This window comes from Microcaecilia unicolor, chromosome 3, assembly GCF_901765095.1.
Source record: "Microcaecilia unicolor chromosome 3, aMicUni1.1, whole genome shotgun sequence".
Classification (NCBI taxonomy): Eukaryota; Metazoa; Chordata; class Amphibia; order Gymnophiona; family Siphonopidae; genus Microcaecilia; species Microcaecilia unicolor.
This window is the reverse complement of record NC_044033.1, coordinates 310,036,653-310,056,914: the sequence shown is the minus strand read 5'-3', so window position 1 is coordinate 310,056,914 and position 20,262 is coordinate 310,036,653. Positions and strand designations below refer to the sequence as shown.

The 20,262-nt window shown below is 41.4% G+C and overlaps 1 protein-coding gene across 1 annotated transcript in view; it reads left to right on the top strand.

The window, feature by feature from the left end:
* The window catches only part of PDE1B (phosphodiesterase 1B), a 390,321-nt gene extending 371,092 nt beyond the window's left edge, over positions 1 to 19,229 (top strand). The window contains exon 15 of the mRNA XM_030198308.1: positions 19,170 to 19,229. The gene's annotated coding sequence lies outside the window, so the exon portion shown is untranslated. The remainder of the gene's footprint in view (positions 1 to 19,169) is intronic.
* The last annotated feature ends 1,033 nt before the right edge of the window (positions 19,230 to 20,262 follow it).

Below are 20,262 nucleotides of genomic sequence, written 5' to 3'. Positions count from 1 at the left end.
CCTGATTCCCACCCCATGGTTCCTTGTCTGTGCCTCTCTTGCCACTCTCCTCAAATGGTCCCATCTTTGCCCCCTACCCCTTCCCTCTCACGTTATGCTCTGGTTTTCTCTGTCTTCCCCTCTCATCATCTCAGATTCGAATACCAAATTTCTCACTAAACCTCCTCTGTCTCTCCTCATCCCCACCCCCGTCCGCTACCCACATGATACTCATCTCAAGCCAAAGAAAAAACCCCCAGCAATTCAATGCTTCCTCCTTCCTCTGTCCCCCTTGGGTCAGAGTCCAGCAGTGGCAGCAAGTTTGGGTTAGTAGGAAAATGACTGTGGGATGAAGACAGACAAGATGGAAAAATGCTCCCAGTGCACTTGCCTCCAGCTTCTAAATCTGCACATAGCTGATTCCTGTCCCACAGCAGAAGAAAAAAGGGAAGCTCAGTAGAATATGGCTATCAGGACTTTGCTGGTATAACCCCCTTCCTCTGACATTCATACCCCTAGGCAAATGTGTACCATTCATGTTCAAGTGTACAGCGCTGCGTACGTCTAGTAGCGCTTTAGAAATGATAAGTAGTAGCAGTAGTATGTGTTGAGGATCACACATCAAACTCCAGTGATATATTTTTCCCTGAGGGTCATATTGGGCCCTTGGAGTACTGCTGGGGAGCGCACACTGTTGCATAGCTGGTTTATTCTGAGGTAGACAGCTTCAACTTGGCTGCTTTGCTTCAGAGACTCTGGATCTTTTTTCCTCATTAACATTGGACCAAATTTTAAAAGAAAGATGTGTGTGCTTTCCCTTTGAAAACTGCAGTAGATACAAAGTATTCACAGACTTCTGCACCTATTTTCATGGAAAGTTATACTCCGATTTGAAAATGTAAGCTATGTTCATTATCCTTTTTTCATTACAAAATCAAAATTTTAAAACATTAGCCTGAGGGAAAAATATACTGAATCACTTAAAACTGTAACAGGAGGAAAAATGAGACCTTCAGTCCACTACCTTGACCATTAAAAAACAGTCACTCTGAATTTACATTAGCCTTCAATATATGGAGCAATACAAAGAGCATTAATCAAATATAGGACATTCACTAGGATGCTTAAACATCCAACAATCAAATTATTGGGGAACAGCAGCTCCTTGAAGGCATCACACATTTCCTCACATGCCTCTTCAGCTTTAATAAACACTTTCAATTGCTCAGGATCAAAAATTATACACCTAAAAGGCAATTCTATATGCTGGTGCCTACATATAGGTAACAAAGAGAAGTGGGAAATAGACCAGGCTAACCAGAGACAAACGAGGAAACTGCATCAGTTCAATTTTGAATCCACACATTTTTCATTTAAAGGTCTTTTTAAAGACCACATTGTTCCATTTTCTCATATCTATGGTCGTTGACTATTTGAGGATGTTGCATTTTATGTAAGACTCCTGATGCAGGCTACCAGCAGAAACACAGTATTGTGTTGAGTCTTCACCAATAAATTGTCCACAATCTACTGAAGTTTCCTCGTTTGTCTCTGGTTAGCCAGTCTATTTCCCACTTTTGTTGTGTTTGCTGTTGTTTCCTCATATGATGTCGGTGTTCCTCCGCCCCGGCGGACTCTCACCAAGCCTATATGTAGGTACCAGTAGTATGCCTATACCAGTAGTATGCCTATGTTACAGAAGTCTATCATACATGCATGTCATTGGTACCAATAATTGAAAATGACACTGGGTACTATTTTGTAACCAGTGCACTTCACTTGCCTAGCAAGCTACTGCCAGAGGGTGGGGGGTGTACATGTGAGTGGAGCCTGGGTGTGTCATGGGCATATCGCCAACGATGCACACAACTAGTAGAATGCTGTCAGTTGTGGGTGTTGGGTGGCACATATAGGCATGCAAATTTATACCAGCCAGAAGCCGTTAAAAATTGGTGCAAAGCACACCCCATTGTGATGCCTACATGTCAGCACCAATTTCGAGACTTGCCCCCATATTGTTTTGATACATAATTAAAAATATACAAAGGTATGTGGAGAATATCTGCACAAGTGGAGGAGTAACCTAATGGTTATTGCAGTGGGCTGAGAACCTGATTCCCACTGCAGCTCTTTGTGACCCTGGGCAAGTCACTTCACCTTCTATTACCCCAGGTACAAAACTTAGATTATGAGCCCTCTAGGGCCACAAAAAGTACCTGCAGATAGTATATGTAAACTGCTTTGGTTGTGTCCAGGGTAATCCACCTAAGGCGGAGAACCCGAACGTCCCACGGAGAGCCACGGAGTAGAAGAAAAAGTGGGATGTTTGACCACGGAAACCAAAGACTGGAGAGATAGATTCTTCAAGAAACAAACGTTTATTAAATTAAAAGACTTGACACAAACGCTGTGTTTCGGCTGCTAGGCCTGCCTCAGGAGTCTACAAAAAAAGGCCACGTATACATATATTTATGGTTTGAAAAACAATGACAACAATATATATAAAATGACAAAGAGGATAAAAAAGAACAAGGAAGGGATATTAAGACATTAAAAATGTATTTAAACGTAACCTAAAATAAAGACAAATATTTTAAAAGATACTTATGAAATATGTAAAAAAATATATATATGTGTACTGGGAATGGCAAAGAATATATACATAAATATTTCTCATGACAATATTTGTGTGCATGAATAAAAGATGTATATACTTTCAAAAGTATAATTAGAATATATGAGACAATTATGTATACATATAAATGTGCATAATATTATGATACAATTATATTAAAGAATGAAGATAAAAAAGAATAAAAATTATATGATAATAATAATAAGAAGAAGAAGTATAGTAAGATTATGTGCTTAATGCAGATCATCTGATCCAAACAAAACGAATGATAAAAAACCATAATGACAAAATTGTGCCTTGTATATAACATAAAGTAAAGACAAGTATTTTAAAAGATGCATATGAAATATGTATAGAAAAGTATATGTGTATAGGGACTGACCAAGAATATATCCATAAATATCTCTCATGGCAATACTTATGTACACGAATAAAAGATGTATATTCTTCCAAAAACATAATTAGAATATATAAGAAACAATTATATATACATATACATGTGCATATTATCATGATACGATTATATTAAAAATGAGAAAAAAAGTGTATAATAATAAGAAGTGCTTTATGCAAATCATCTGGTCCTTGCAAATAGGTGGGAAAATGTGGGATCCATATATAGAGAATGGGAATATGAAGAGGCAACTGTCTTAATAACAACATAAAATGTTCTTTATAAAGAATGTACTGACTGAATGGTATGTAGTTAATAATAGTCGTATCATGTGATACTGACTAATGATTGTGAAAAATATTGAAAAAATAATCAAAAATAATAATAATCAAAAGAATAATAGTGATAAAAAATAAAATTGAAATGTAAAAAAGAAAAAAGGAGAGAAGAAAAAAGAAAAAAAGTAAAAAGAAAGAGGAAGAAGGGGGGGGGGGGGGGACGAGGAGGGCAGAAACGATTCCCAATACACATATATATATATTTTATACATACCTTATATGTATCTTTTAAAATATTTGCCTTTATTTTAGGTTATGTTTAAATACATTTTTAATGTCTTAATATCCCTGTTCTTTTTTATCCTCTTTGTCATTTTATATATATTGTTGTCATTGTTTTTCAAACCGTAAATATATTTATATGTGGCCTTTTTTTGTAGACTCCTGATGCAGGCCTAGTGGCTGAAACACAGTGTTTGTGTCGAGTCTTTTAATTTAATAAACGTTTGTTTCTTGAAGAATCCATTTCTCCAGTCTTTGGTTTCCATGGTCAAACATCCCACTTTTTCTTCTACAACCGCTTTGGTTGTACCCACAGAGAGACGTTATATCAGATCCATGACCCTTTACCCTTTCAGTCCAATACAGCTCTGTCTTTGATGTTAAACAATAACATTGCTTTTCTAATGTCATTCTTATGTAGTCCTAGAAAATCCATAGTTTTGCCAATGAAGACATATAATCATAAAATTGAATACAAAAGCCACTAGTAATGTTGGAGTTTTATCTTCTCCTGGTAGATCTTTCCAGTAGACCAGTAAGGTCTAAGCCAGTGGTTCCCAAACCTGGTCCTGCAGTGGTTTGCAAATCTCTCTCATGAATATTAATTGTGAATATCCTGAAAACCTGACTGGCTGGGGTGCCTTCAGGACCAGGTTTGGGAATCACTGGTCTAAGCTGTCCACAGGCATTTATGGAAGCCCAAACTTGCTGTCCATCTGTTTCAGCCCTTTTTTTTTTCTCCTAGGAAGATAGTAGCATATATCGTTGATTTGGGGGACAGCAAGAGACTGTGCTAGATATGTCTTAAATGCATCTCTTTCCAAGGAACATGAAAAATTCAGGAATCTCTAATTGAGTTCCCTGGCCTGACTTTCAAGAAACTCAAGTTTTATAAACATAACTATTTATCTTGAATAGGGGATAGAGATTCCACCTCACACTCCAAATTGGACAGCTTCCCAGTGTGGAGAGTCAGCAGTTCATCTTGCTGTGCCTGTTTGTATTACTATATATTTGTAGAGACTAGTACAATCCACTGCAAAAGCACCTTCATACATTTTTCATTCTGTTGCCTAAGAAATAAAATTTTAAAATGCATTGAAGTAGGAATTTTTCACTGATCTACACAACATTCTTTTCTCTTCAGATGTAAAATAACAATTAAACAAAAACATTCAAAAAGTAATTAAGAATAACAAACCAAAAAGTCTTCTTTGTATAAGTATTTCCACTGTTTGTCACAGCAAGCCTGAATTACATCCATTTCCAAAAATTGCCTTAACAAGGTGTTAAATAGAGTCTTCCTGTATCCAGTCACAGTAACTGAGTTGATTTGAATACTTCTGGATGAAGAATCAAGCTGTTTCTGTTGAGTGAAATAAATTTGAAGCAAGGGTCTAAATTATTCTAGGACAAAATTATTCAAAGGTACAGATTGAGGAGAAGCTATAAGAAAATTTCAGTGTGTTTAAATACCACTTAGGGGCATCGTCAAATCTGTCACTATGAAGATGAAACAGGTTGGCAACACCAAAATACTTTCACGATCAAGCTGTCTCTCCAGAGTCAGTAGTTATGAGTTTAAGAAACCGCTGAGGAAAGTCACAATGAAAATTAGATTACTTGAAAAGGTCTCTGGCTGAGATGGGGCACTTAGAACATAAAATACTGACAAATACATGCAATACAAGGGAGTGTGGATGTGGAAGGGGCATAGGCAGTTTAGGGGTGTGTCCAGCACTTATGTTCTAATGTTATAGAATACTGATAGTTACAAGCAACAGCAAGGGGGAGTGGGAGGGGCATTGGTGGTTTAGGGGTGTGTCCAGCACTTATGCCCTAAGGTTATAGAATACTGACAGTTACACACAGCTGCAACATTTAGTTGCATCAACCATTGGCGTGGTGTAAGCAGCCGCGCCTAATTTTTGCAGTGTGTAAATACTGACCTATAAAAGTATTCTGTAAGAGCAATTGTACACATAATTGCTGATATAGAATTCACACAGCACACAGCATTCCCTCTAACTTTAAGCGATCTGTGCTGAATTACCCTTTATTGTGTGTTTGTATCTATACCTATGTAAAATAAACTCTGCATCCCTATAATAAAGCCATGTTGGTGCTAGGATTATGTTGTAGGGATGCTTTGCAGCAGTGGGGACAGGAGGCCTTGTAAAGATAAAGGGAAACATGGATGGTGTAAAGTACGAGCACATTCTGGACGAGAGCCTGTTTCAGTCTGCCGTGGGACTGGGACATAGAGTACCTTTTACCAAGATAGTAATCCGAAGAACAAAGGAAAAGCAACAATGCGTTGGCTCAGTAAGAAGGAATTTCATGTCCTTGAATGGCCCATGCAATACCCAGACCTGAATCCAATAGGAAATCTGTAGCAAGACTTGAAGACTGCAATCTCCTGCCAATCTCCAAAGTAGACACAGACTGATCTTAAATGACTCATGACTGTTATTGCTGCTCAAGGGGCTTCTATCAACTATTGAGTCAAGGGGTGTGGAAACTTCTATCATCAAGGCTTGGGTTTCTTCTTCTTAATTACTTCCTGAACATTGCTATAATTGTTCTTTCAGGCTGAAAATATAGAGTATGTTGTGTAACTCAGTGAAGCATATGGCTACTTGAATGTATTTTGTATTGTTTTTTTATACAACAAAATATGAAAAGTTTATGAAGGGTAAGGGTCATGGACTTGATATATCACCTTTCTTTCTGTGGCACAGCCAAAGTGGTTTACATATATTATAGCATGTACTTTCTCTGTCCCTAGTGGGCTCACAATTTTGATTTACCCAGGTTCTCAAGGAGCTGCATTTCAACTGTATATAGAAATTGTTAGAAAGCCAATGAAGTGACTTCAGAAGAGGTGTTATGTATTAACAAAACTGCTAGAAGATAAGTCATGCAGCAAATTTTTGAATAGATTGAAGGGGTGAAAGATGGGTCTGTGGGAGATCCGTGAGGAGCAGGCTGCAGTAATCTAAGCAGGAGGTGATGAAAGTGTAACTGCTCTGCGCATGCCAAAGACGGCTTCATACATGCAGACAAGCTGCGTGTATAATAGCCGTCTACAACCTTAGAAAAATACAAGTCCAGATGAAAACGTCCAAGTGCTCGTCAGGGACGTCTTTTTTTTTTTTTGTAGAGTATGGGTGAAGGATGACCTTCGCTATGCCTCCGTCCCTGCAACGGAAGTTGCGGATGTCCAAAATGTGGATATTTCTGTGAGAAGGACATCCATGCCAGCTATGCCTCTGAAACCCCCTTTATTTAGCAGCAGTGGGATTTGAACCGGCCACCTCTGGATTGCAAGACCAGTGCTCTAACCACTAGGCCACTCCTCCACTCCACTCCCTTGAAATTTGGCCACCCCTGTGGGTGGGGGGGCAGTTCAGGACGTCCAAAATGTTTGAAAGAAGGACATCCACACCTTAGCTATGCCTCCGCTGACACACACATACCTCCCTTCCCAGGGACCTGCAAACTGCTAAAGTTTTTAAAGTTGTTTTTTTCCAGGGTGGGAGGGGATTAGTCACCACTGGGGGAGTCAGGGGAGGTCATCCCCGATTCCCTCCGGTGGTCATCTGGTCAGTTCGCTCACCTTTTTGAGGCTTGGTCGTAAGAAAAAAATGGACCAAGTCAGCCAGTGCTCTTCAGGGACACCCTTCTTTTTTCCATTATCACTCGAGGACGCCCATCTGTTAGGCACGCCCCAGTCCCGCCTTTGCTATGCCTCCAACACGCCCCCGGGAACTTTGGTTGTCCCCATGACAGGAAGCAGTTGGGGATGCCTAAAATCAGCTTTCGATTATGCCGATTTGGGTGACCCTGAGAGAAGGACGCCCATCTCCCGATTTGTGTCAAAAGATGGGCGCCCTTCTCTTTAAAAAATAAGACTGATAGTGTCACTGGGCACAACTAAATGTGCTAAATTTTGCTAGTATTGTATAATACAGGGGTTCTCAACCCAGTTCTTGGGACACCCCAAACCAGCCAGGTTTTCAGGATTCAAAGAATGAATATGCATGTGAGAGATTTGCATACAATGAAACTAAATACTGAAAAGACTCATTGTCTTATCCTTTCATCTCAACATAATAAGTATAATCCTACAACCTTAAACATCCCAAACCACTCCCTCCCTATCTCGGATAGCCTAAAACTACTTGTAATCTGACTCTTGAAAGCCAAGTAAATTCCACTACAAAGAAAATGTTCCACTCAATGTGGAAACTTAAACATATAAAACCTTTCTTTCCACAAGATGTATTTCGCAACATAATACAATCAATGGTATTAAGCCATTTAGATTACTGCAACGGAATTTATGCAGGTTGTAAAGAACAACTAACTAAGAAAATTCAGACCGCACAGAATACAGCAGCTAGACTGGTATTTGGAAAATCAAAATTTGAAAGTGCCAAACCCCTTCGTGAAAAACTGCACTGGCTTCCCACCAAGGAACATATTGCCTTCAAGGTTTGCTGTCTTTATGGTGAAGTTCCTGGATATATGTTAAACCTCATAAATCTATCACCCAGAAACAGTACCAGCCTATCCTGAACTTACTTAAATTTGCATTATCCAGACTGCAATGGTCTTAGATACAAATCAATTTATGCATCCAGCTTCTCTTACATAAATAGACAACTGTGGAACGCTCTGCCCAAAACCTTGAGATCTATTCATAACCATCTCAACTTCAGGAAAGTACTGAAAACCAACTTGTTTAAGAAGGCTTATCCCCCTGACACAAATTAACTTTCTACATCCTGCGACACAGAAAAACTATGGACCGTACTGTACTTCTATCACCACCCCCTCTTTATTTCTTTCTTGATCTATGCTTATGTTTCTTCAATGTTGATTAATATATTGTGTATTTGTATTTTATCGAACCGGAGCCTGCCTTTCTGGTATTGTGTAAGCCACATTGAGCCTGCAACTAAGTGGGAAAATGTGGGTTATAAATGTATTAAATAAATAAATTTATCTCATGCATATTTATTGATCCTTGTAATGAGATCCCTTAGTTTTACTCTAGTTACAAATCTGAATAATTCCTATCTAAAGTAACTTCTTTTTATTTGCTTTGAATTTTTTATTCTTATCAAACTTTACACATATAAAATCCACTTCTAAATTATACCAGGTCCTTCTAGTTCTCATGCATTCCATCCATCCACTCTATATCACTTCTTTCATACTGCTAGTTCAAACTCTCTTCTCCTTACTACTGCTTATTCAAATCCACTTTTCCATAGGAGACAGTATGATGCATTTACATCAATATACCAGTATATAACAACTATTCTCATCACAAATTGTGTGACCCTCGATGTTGCTAATAAATATACTGTGTATTGAGTCCAATTCTTAACTTCAGTTCGTTCCGTGCTGAAGAGCTACTTATGCACTCAAACATGATGCGCTTCAATCAAAATTATTGCATAAACATTCATGAAAAGATGTTATGCCTGTTCTTCTTTTATTCCATACTAGATATGCTCCTCCAGTCAATATTGATAGGAAGAAACAGTAATCAAATCTTGGAGGGAAGTGACACTAGATGCATGGGTTGTGTATACTATCAATATGCATGGGTAACTAAATGGGTTTATATACCAAAGACAAATAAGTTTTTTCTGAAGTATAAAACTGATTGTAATTCTAATATGGTAGTATATGCCATTATATGCCCGTGTGGATTGTGGTATATAGGGCAGATGGTCAAAAAAGTAAAGCACCGTCTTGCTCAACATCTGAGCAACATTCGTTTATCTAAAACTGATACTCCGTTGGTAGAACGCTGGATTGCTCATAATCATGAAATAACTGATCTTAGACTTTTGGTCTTAGTCCAGTTTGAGGTAACCAACGGAGGCAACATCTTGCAGAAAATGATGCTCAGGGAACAGCGTTTGATATATGAATGGCGAACAGTGACCCCTACAGGGCTTAACAAAGAGGTTGAGTGGATGGGAATATGAGTTCAGTGTCCGTTCCAGCTGAGGTAATCATGCTACCAGATTTAAGGAGTACGCCATTGTTCCTGCACCTGTAGGAGTTCTGTCCTGCAGAAACAGCCTGTCTCGTTTTGATAAGGTACAAAATTGTGTATGATTAGGGCAAAAAAAGATAGAAAGGTTTAAGATAGTACAGAAACAGGGTTCTTCCATGGTTTTTGTGTTTGTTTATTTGTAGTTAAACCCCTGAAGATGCGGCAAAGTGAAACGCATCGATTACGTAGGGTTTGACGATTGTGGTGCTGTTCAAAAGAAAACAAAGTTTTCAACAATGCAAGTTAAGTTGGTGATTTGCAAGTGATAATGGAGACTCATCACTGAGGTACCGAAGGAGAAGTTTGATAAAGTGACTGGAGGAGCATATCTAGTATGGAATAAAAGAAGAACAGGCATAACATCTTTTCAGGAATGTTTATGCAATAACTTTGATTGAAGCGCATCACGTTTGAGTGCATAAGTAGCTCTTCAGCAAGGAACAAACTGAAGTTAAGAATTGGACTCAATACACAGTATATTTATCAGCAACATCGAGAGTCACACAAGTTGTGATGAGAATAGTTGTGTATGCTGGTATATTGATGTAAATGCATCATACTGTCTCCTACGGAAAAGTGGATGTGAATAAGCAGTAGTAAGGAGAAGAGAGTTTGAACTAGCAGTATGAAAGAAGTGATTTAGAGTGGATGGATGGAATGCATGAGAACTAGAAGGACCTGGTATAATTTAGAAGTGGATTTTATATATGTAAAGTTAGATAAGAATAAAAAATTCAAAGTAAATAAAAGGTAGTTACTTTATATAGGGATTGTGCATATTTATTGCAGATATCTTGAAAACCAGACTGGCTTGGTGTGTCCTGAGGACTGGGTTGAGAACCCATGGTGTAATAGAATCTGGATGACCAGATCCCGTTAGAGAGTTTGAGCTTGGTGCTAAGCATTTTGGTATCTAGCTTTTGGCTCACTTTATAGAATTGCCCATATAGTGGGTAACGTTTAAACTGTCAAAGAAGTAAGTCAGGCCCAGTGAGCGAGTGACACTCAGGATGTTCACACAAAGTCACTTTATTAGTAGCAGCCAAAGCAGAGTATGATAAAGGGACTTGAAGGACTTGACATGGCTGACATTCCACAACAGTGTCTGCATCAGGAGTCAAACAAGTCTGTCCTTGGGACCTGTATTGAGCACCATGGAAATTTACTTTACTTTACTTTACCAGATGCTTATATTCTGCTCACACCTCAAGAGGTTTGGAGCAAATTCCAGATTGAGAGATCAACAAGATTACATTGGGAAGGCAGATTTCATAGTAGATTACGGAGTGGATTAACAGGCAAATAAGTCAGTCTAATGCACAGATGCAGAGAAAGGAACTTCAGGTTGACATTAGATGTATTTAAAATGTTATATCTGGGAAGCAGGTTTACGAGGAGTTTGTTAGGATGTGTTTCTTAAATAGAACAGATTTTAAGGCTTTATGGAATTGGGTGTAACAGTTGATGTTGAGCATTGGGGTCGATAGGGCATTCCAGAATTTGGCGGCTTGAGAAAAGTCTCTTGAGGCAATTCTTTATAGGGTGGGAAGCATAGCCATGAAGGATTTTGAAGACAAAACAACAGAGTGGAAAAACAATTCTGGCCTCTACAGGCAACCAGTGTAGCTGGGCATACAGATGAGAGAACCTGTCAAACTTTTTCAGTCCGTAGATAGGTCTTATGGTTGTGTTGTCTGGGGGATTGGATGTCCAAATGGCAGATGAAGTTCAACTTTGACAAGTGCAAAGTGATGCATGTGGGAAGGAGGAACCCGAATTACAGCTATGTTATGCAAGGTTCCGCTTTAGGAGTTACGGACCGAGAAAGGGATCTGGGAGTCATCGTGGATAGGACGTTGAAATCTTCAGCTCAATGTGCTGCGACGGCTAAGAAGGCGAACAGAATGTTGAGTATTATTAGAAAAGGGATGGAAACCAAGCATGAGGATGTTATAATGCCGTTATATCGCTCCATGGTGCGACCGCACCTGGAGTATTGTGTTCAGTTCTGGTCGCCTCATCTCAAAAAAGATATAAAGGAATTGTAGAAGGTGCAGAGAAGGGTGACAAAAATGATAAAAGGGATGGGACGACTACCCTATGAGGAGAGGTTAAGACGGCCAGGTCTCTTTAGCCTGGAGAGAAGGCGGCTGAGAGGTGATATGATAGAGGTTTACAAAATAATGAGCGGGATAGAGCGGACAGATGTGAAGTATTTGTTTACACTAACAATAATAGAACCAGGGGACACAAGATGAAATCAGAATGTGGTAGGTTTAAAACAAATCGGAGAAAGTTTTTCTTTACTCAGCGCGTAGTTAGACTCTGGAACTCATTGCCGGAGAAGATAGTGATGGCAGCTGGCCTTGAGTTTAAAGGGGGTCTGGACAGATTTCTGAAGGAAAAGTCCATTGATTGTTATTAAATTTGGGGGGTTTTGCCAGATTCTTGGGGCCTGGATTGGCCGCTGTCGGAGACAAAGTGCTAGGCTTGATGGACCTTTGTTCTTTTCCCAGCGTGGCAGTGCTTATGTGCTTATGTTTGATGTGAAGGAGAAAGTCAAAATACCCTCAGAGCTGTGAGGTCTATATTATCCAGTCTCTTGGCTAGGCCTTTTTGTCAGGGGATGATTTGCTGGGAGCTATTTTGTTGGGGGCTTTTCTGTCTGTTGTTGTTATGTCGAGGCTTTTTTGTGTTTGGGCCTTTTTTGACCAGGTACCCAGTATAAGGTGACAACAAGCAACCTTACCAGCAAACTCCTCCATCCCTGAGCTTGTTGTGGGCTAGCCTCAGTCCTTCAGGGTATGCCCTTTCCTCCAACTTCACACTTGGTTGTACTCATCAATGCCTCTTGTCATCATTGTAAGTTTTATGTTAAACTGTACCTGCTGTACACGGCCTTGGGTGAATCTCTTCATAAAGGTGGTTAATAAATCCCAATAAATAAATACATAAAATAAATCATTGTTGTCAGCTCAATGGAATAGTTAAACCTGTAGCAGTTCACTCTAGTACAGTGAAGGGGATACCTTGGGGAGCCTAGACATGGGAACAGCCATGCCCCCCAGGCGAACACCCCAGAAGAACACTTAGGCTTCCAGCTATAGAATAGCACCTAAGTGTACTTTCACACCTGCTTGCCATTCACTCCCACCTTGCACTTACCTGATGTTGTTTGCCATTTTCACACCTACAGTTAGATGTCTAATTCATGTTTAACTTATGGTGTGCTATGTAGAATTACCCCTATGGGCTAGATTCTATATATCACACCTAAAAAATCAGTGCCGAAAAAAATACACCTAAGCGTATTCTATAAAGTACTCCTAAATTTAGGCATACTTTATAGAATACACCTAAAGTTCAGTGTGGTTTATAGAATACACCAATCGACTGTCCTAAATTTAGTCACAGACAGTTACGCCAAGTAAACCTTGGTGTAAATGCCAATGCCTAAATTAGGCACGGACCAGGTGTGTTCTGTAACAACGTGCATAGATTTTAGAAATGCCCACAACCCGCCCATTCAACACCCACTTTTCAGCTGGCAACTTAGAATTTACATACATCACTTTACAGAATATATGCGTGTAAATTCTAATTAATGTCAATTAGTCAGTAATTGCTTGTTAATTGGCAATTATCAGGGCTGAATGGCTTGTTAACTAATTAAGTTGTGCATGCAAATCCAGAATACAACCAGATTTGCGTGTACAATTTAAGTTGCGCTATATAGAATCCGAGGGTACATGTCTAAATGCTACTAGTTAAGTAGGAAGGCTGCAATGTTTTTTCTAGAGGCAGAAAGAAATAATTGGGGATTAAGGGGAATTCTTCTTACTCCCTTGTGTAAAGCCCTGGGTGAAACAAGCACTTTTTGAAAATCTGTTCATACCTCCGAGCTGATGCAAAACCTGACAAGGAAATACTTTAACATATACATGTATTTCCTATGTAAGGTGAGGGATACACATGTAGATTTTTGGCTTGAACAAGCCAGCCTAAATCACTCCCAACATGACCCTTAAAATTTCAACATCCAAGTGACCTCCACATGTAAAGAAATATATTCCTGAAATCACCATTTACAGTTCTATGCAATTTACATGTAAATGCCACTATTTGCATGTGAAAATAATTTTAAAATAGGGGCCTTAATTAAAAGCAGTTTGGAATGCTCTAAAAGCTTTCAGAGATCAATCAGTTGGCCAACAAAATAATTCTAGTCCTAATCCAATTGTGCTTCATTACATCGACAAGCAGGGAGGAACAGAATCCTGCATCCTGTGTTGGGAAGCTCCTATGATGTAGAACTGGGCTGTCTCTACTATCAGAGCCACTTACCTTCCAGGCAAATATAATGCCCTAGTAGCCAAACTGAGTCACATACTTCAACCACACGAGTGGTCCCTGGACTCAAGAAAAGGAAAGGGGAGGGGATTTAATATATATCCTTTCTGTGGTACAGTCAAAGAGGTTTACATTTATTGTATACATGTGCTTTTTCAGTCCCTAGTGGGCTCACAATCTAAGTTTTGTACCTTGGGCAATATGACTTGCTCAGGATCAGAAGAGTGGCTGAGATGATTTTTCAAAAGTGGGTCAGACCCATGAAGGACCTCTTTGATGCTCCTCAGAATGGGTAAATTCCTCCAGTTTTGCTCCAAGATAGAGGTACTTGGCAAACTGGTCTCAGATGCCATTCCTTCCAGATCAGGGAAAGGATCTTCTGTATGAGCATCCTCCGATCTCTCTAATACCAAAGATTCTTCCCATACTTAGGTGGGATCAGGAACCGTGACTCTGATAGCACCCTACTGGCTGAGACATGTGGTTCCCTCTTCTGGAACTTTCTGTATGAAAAACCATAAAATTGAGGAATGCTAAGCCTCTGATCTCACAGGCTCAGGGGACTCTGTTGCATCCATAGGCGCCCCGTATAGGAGGCTTGGGGAGGCTAAGCCTGTGACCTTCCCCTGGCTGCTGCCCCCTCAAATGCAGGGCTGGCACAGCACTGCAGCCAGGCAGCTCTCCAGCGGTTCCTCCTTCTTTCCCACCCTCAGCTCCCCGACCAGCAGCCCTCCTCCTCTCCATTCCTCCCTCCTCCCCCACCCTGCGCCTGCATGTGTGTGTGTTTTAACCCTTTTACTTTCTGTGGCAACGACGTCAGTGACGAAGAAGGCACTACATGCTCGCCTCCGGCTCCAGCTTCTCCCTTCCGTCTTCACACAGTGTTCCGCCTTCTACGATGATGCATTTCCTGTTTCCGCGAGGGTGGGAAACTGTGTGAAGAGGGAAGGAGAAGCTGGAGGCGAGCCTGCAGTGCCTTCTTATTCTCTGACATCACTGCCACGGAGAGTAAAAGGGTTAAACACATGGGGGGGGCAGGAAGGAACGGAGAGGAGGGCTGTCGGGGAGCTGAAGGAGGGCATGGAGAATCGCTGGACATGGATGGGAGGGCAGGGCAGGGGGAGAGAACAGATCGCTGGACATGGAGAGGAGGGGAGGGCAGGGGGAGAGAACAGATCGCTGGACATGGAGAGAAGGGGAGGGCAGGGGGTGAGGAGATCACTGGAGAGGAGGGGAGGGCAGGGGGGAGAGAGGAGAATTGCTGGACATGGATGGAGGGGAGGGGGAGAGAAGAGATCGCTGGACAGGAGGGGAGGGCAGGGGAGAGAGGAGAATTGCTGGACATGGATGGAGGGGAGGACAGGGGAGAGAGGAGAATTGCTGGACATGGATGGAGGGGGCAGGGGAGAGAGGAAATTTGCTGGAGATGGATTGAGGAGAAGGCAGGGGAGCATGGAGAGTTGCTGGACATGGATGTATGGAGGGGAGGGCAGGGAAGAAAGGAGAATTGCTGGACATGGATGGATGGAGGGGGCATGGGAGAGAGGAAATTTGCTGGATATGGGTGGATGGAGGAGAGGGCAGGGGAGAATGGAGAGTTGTTGGACATGGATGGATGGATGGAGGGGAGGGAAGTCAGGAAGGAGAAGCACATGGATGGAGGGAAGGGAAGAGAGGAGAAATACTGGAAATGGATGGAGTGGAGGGCAGGGAAGAGAGGATAAATGTTGGACAAGGATGGAGGGAAGGAAAGACAAAGGAAGGAGATGCACATGGATGGAGGGGAGGGGAGTGAGAAGAAATGCTGGATATGGATGGAGGGAAAATTGCTGAATTTAAGGGCTGGATCAGAACACTTTCAGGCAGATGTTGAAACTGGAGAAAGGATAGGGACATGGCTACAGATGGTAGACAGGACGCATAAGGACACAGAAGGATGGTGGGCATGGTGAGAGAAAGAATATCAAATGGAAAGAAGACACTGCATAAAACAGAAGAAACTGGGACCAAAGCTAATAGAAAAACTAAATGCTCAGACAGCAAAGGTAGAAAACATTTTTTATTCAGAATTTATTAATTGGAATATGTCAGCTTTTGGAAATGTGCATCTGTGATATTTTGCATGTAAGTTTCAATTTTTCTAGTATTGCTGCATGCTGAGTCTGACTTCTTGAGGTAACTTTCCAGTTCAGTATTTTGCCTTCATATCTGTTGTGTCATGTGTTTTTCATGTGTGATCAAGATGCAGTATTCTGCTAGTATGTAGTATTTGCAGCCCTTTTTGGTTTCTTTTTGTTTGTTTCACTAGGTTGTGTACTGGTGTTTTAGCGCCTGGTGTAATTACAGTTCTGCCTTTCCACGCATAAGGTTGTAGCTCGTCCTGTCCTTGGAATTATTGCTGTTATGGTTTGGTAAGGTTAATGAGTGTGTTTTTGCACAAGTTTGTGTATAGTGTTTTGCATTGGAGAGATTGTGTGTTGGCCTTACTGAGGTGGCACCAAAACATCAGAAAGGGTGTAGAGCCTAAATCATGGCACACTACCTCTTGAAGGATCTACATATGGTCGTTAATAAAAGGAGCTCATTGTGAACACTATCCACCCTAAAAGGGTGTTTTGTGGCTGTACATGAGAATTGTGATATTATGATCCTTTGTTTCATATTGTCGACGGTCTGCATTTTCCGTATGGGTGTGGTATATTGGTGTATTAGGTTCTGCCCAGTGTAATATTTATGGTACAGTAAGGTTCTGAGTGTGTTTTTGCACAAAGTTGTGCATAGTGTTTTGCAGTTGAGCGATTGTGGCTAGTATATGCTTTGAGCAGCCACTTTATTCTTTGACGTATGATACATATCTAATATCTAAATTTAATAAAAGGTATTAATTGTGACTATTTTATTTTTACTTATTTTTTTTCTGTGTGTTGTCAGACAATTATGAATGTAAGCTCCACCCATGGCCCCACCCCTAACCCCGCCCCCTTTAGCCTCCCCAAACAGTTGGGCCACCGACCGCCTATGGTTGCATCCCAATATCAAGTCTGTTGCCTTGACAGCTTAAATGCTGAGAGGGTAACCTTGACTACCTTGAATTTGCCTGTTACATCATTGTGGTTTCGTCGAGGAGCACTTCCAGTAGAAGACCACACCTCACAGGGCCCCTCAAACTTTTGAGCCCTTGGCAATTGCCTATGCCTTGATTCAGCCCTGAGTATTACTAATATGTTGTATGAAGTGTTAGATAATCTTTGTTACAGAGATATAGCTATATGATCTGGCCTTAATTTCTCCTAGTTAAATTGGGTAGGACAGCCAGTATAGAAATGAATGTTCTGTCCAAGTGAATACGCTTGTCCCAAACCATACTGTTCAGGTATCTAGGAAGGTGCAATCATTTGTGTGGAATAATGTTTTTCCAATGTATAGTTTAAGTTTTGTAGGAATTATTCAAAGTGTACTCATTTGGAGTTTATCCATGTGCATATGTACTTTATATCTAACATTGTAAAAAAATATATATATATATATAGGATGGAAATGAGGAGTAGCATTCAATTTTTAAAAATCTAGGATTTTATTGAAGCTGAGTCTTCCGATATTTACAAATGCCAATACTATGGGAAGCAGCGTTGAAAGAGTTGTAGGGAAAGCTGCTGCAGGAGTACATGACCATTTCTAAAAAGGTCTTCCAGCCAGACTTCCCTTAGGTTCACCTGATCAAACTTAACAAAAACTTATTATGAACACATTATAACCCCTCTTCTCTATGATTCCCTACTGTGTTTGTAACATATTTATTTCACTGACTATAACATTACTCTGTATTTGTTTCATCACTGGAGGTAGATACCGCCTCACGGTATTATTTAAGCCACATTGAGCCTGCAAATAGGTGGGGAAATGTGGGGTACAAATGTAACAAATAAATAAACATAAGTCGGAAATCTGGAGAGCAGCTTTCAGTCAACCAGTTAAAGGCACAGGACATGGCTTATACACCTGCACACCCTGGAGCTATTTTCCAGACAGAGACTAGAAGATGCTAACATTCATGTGGCAAATTATGCCTGTCAGTGGTTAGAATACTGGCATATGTGTGCACATAACATACACATAATGCTGAAAATGCACTCAAGGACTACTGTACAAATATGTGCATAGCTTACAGGTAAATGTATAAATGGGTGGATCATGGGCAGGAGCACTTATAGCAATTATATGACTGGCATAGGCACACGTATACCAGGTTATGCTAGTACTCTATAATGGGAAGTAAGCTCTCATTTTCCTTTATGCCTATCAGATGCCTCCATATTGGTGCACTATTATACAATTACCCTCTTTGGGGGGCAATTCTATATCTAAGTGCCTCCATTTAGGTGCCCCAATGCTACATGGTGAGAGCCTAATTCTATACCCCCATCTGAGCTACCACATTAACCCAATGCTAGCATGACCCAGCGGCAGCATGCCTAACGTTTACACGACGGCAGTTACACCACCATAACTGTGGCAGGGGTGCGCAGAACTGAGAATATTCTGTAAGTTGCACATGTAACTGGGAGCCCTTGCCCATGCTCCTCCCATCTATACAAGGAGCGTAGCCAACCCTCCAATTTTGGGGATGCCCAGGGGTAGACTGGGGGGGGGGGGCAATGCTTTCCTCCCTCCTCCTCTCCCCCACCCCCATGCGCAGGGATGCCGAGGCCCCACCAGCCAAATAAATACAGTGCCGCCATTCCCTCCTCCTCGCACTACTTCCTTTCTGTAAAAGTTGGCACAGTTCCCCACATCGGCGGCTGAAGGCATGCTGCCGACTTCTGCAGGAAGGAAGCAGCGCAAGGAAGAGGAGAGCGATGGCACTGTATTTATTTGCATGGCGGGGCTTTGACATCTCCACCAGCAAAGGTAAAGGGGTGCTGCAGTTCGGGGGGGCACAGGCCCCCAAGGCCCCTCCATGGCTGTGCCACTGCTCTATACGCCCTCTGCATTTCCTCGTTATGCCACTTAAGTGCACCTTTATAGAACAGCGCTTAAGCACCCTGCTAGTGCACACACATGTACGTACTTGTGTTCTCAACATTTATGCGCACAAGGGGGATGTAAATGCAGGCAGCTACTTTATAGAATTTCCCTTCACATGTTAATTTTCTCATTAATGTATCCTCACAGGTCCATTACAGCTGAGCAATGCAGTTGAGTCCAAAGTCTTCGATTCCATTTGAAATCTGCCCCATCCACACCGCAGGACAGTCCTGTTGGCATTAGCAACAAAAGCATAAGCACTAGAGTTAGAAGAAATATTCATCGACTCTGGAGCTGCAGGGTCCTCAACGGTGCAAGCCTGTACCTGCTGTATTCTGGCACAGGGAGCATCGTAATAACACTCCACTGTGTGATTTCAGCAATCCTCCGCCCTCATCAAATTGTTATCTGTTCCAACACAATGTGCCACCATCCAGTCCGTGTATCACAGTGGATCCACATGTGGGATCCGGTCAGCTGCGTGTAAGGTTAGAGTGGCTTTGTCTCTCACAGTGTGAGTGAGCAGAACTTGTGGAGGGGAGGGGGCTGGGGTTTGGAATATGGATGAAAGTGAATTGGGATGTTTCCACAATTGTGGGGAGGGAGGCTGGCGAGTTTGGGCTGTTTTAAAGGGAGTGGTAAAGTCTAAATGTCTCAGGAGACTTGAGAAAGACATGCAAAACCCAGCTTTTATAGGCTGGAAGAAATCCTGGGCTCTCTGTGACATCTGTAAGGTGCTTGCACACACCATGTTGTTCTGTATAAATGTTTATTATAATGAACACACCAGCACTGAACCAGGATAACTGCTCTCAGTGAGGTCACTGTATGCCATTGCTCAATCCAAGTGTTTCACTTGTTCATGTTTTCTTATCTTTCGTTTCTTCTCTCTCAGTGGTAGCTAACACTCTGTCCTCTGCAAATGCCATTCTCAGGTGGCTCAAAGGACACTTGCTGGCCAGGGGGCTGGAGGGCACCTCTTCCAGGACGTCCACTTGGCACCACTGATTAGCAATAGCTAATGCAACTCTGCTGCTCTGACAGTCACACATAAGGTGCTCAGGGATTTCCAACAGACTTAGAAAAGTTTTCCTCAGAAATGAACACCTCCAGTACTGCGCTCTCTCTCCCCTTTCCCTCAGGGTCCTTTTAAAAATGAGCATCACGAGGGCAATTCTATAACTGGCGCCACCCATTAGGCATGTGGCGGGCACGTGGCAGGAGCCTATTCTGTAAAGGA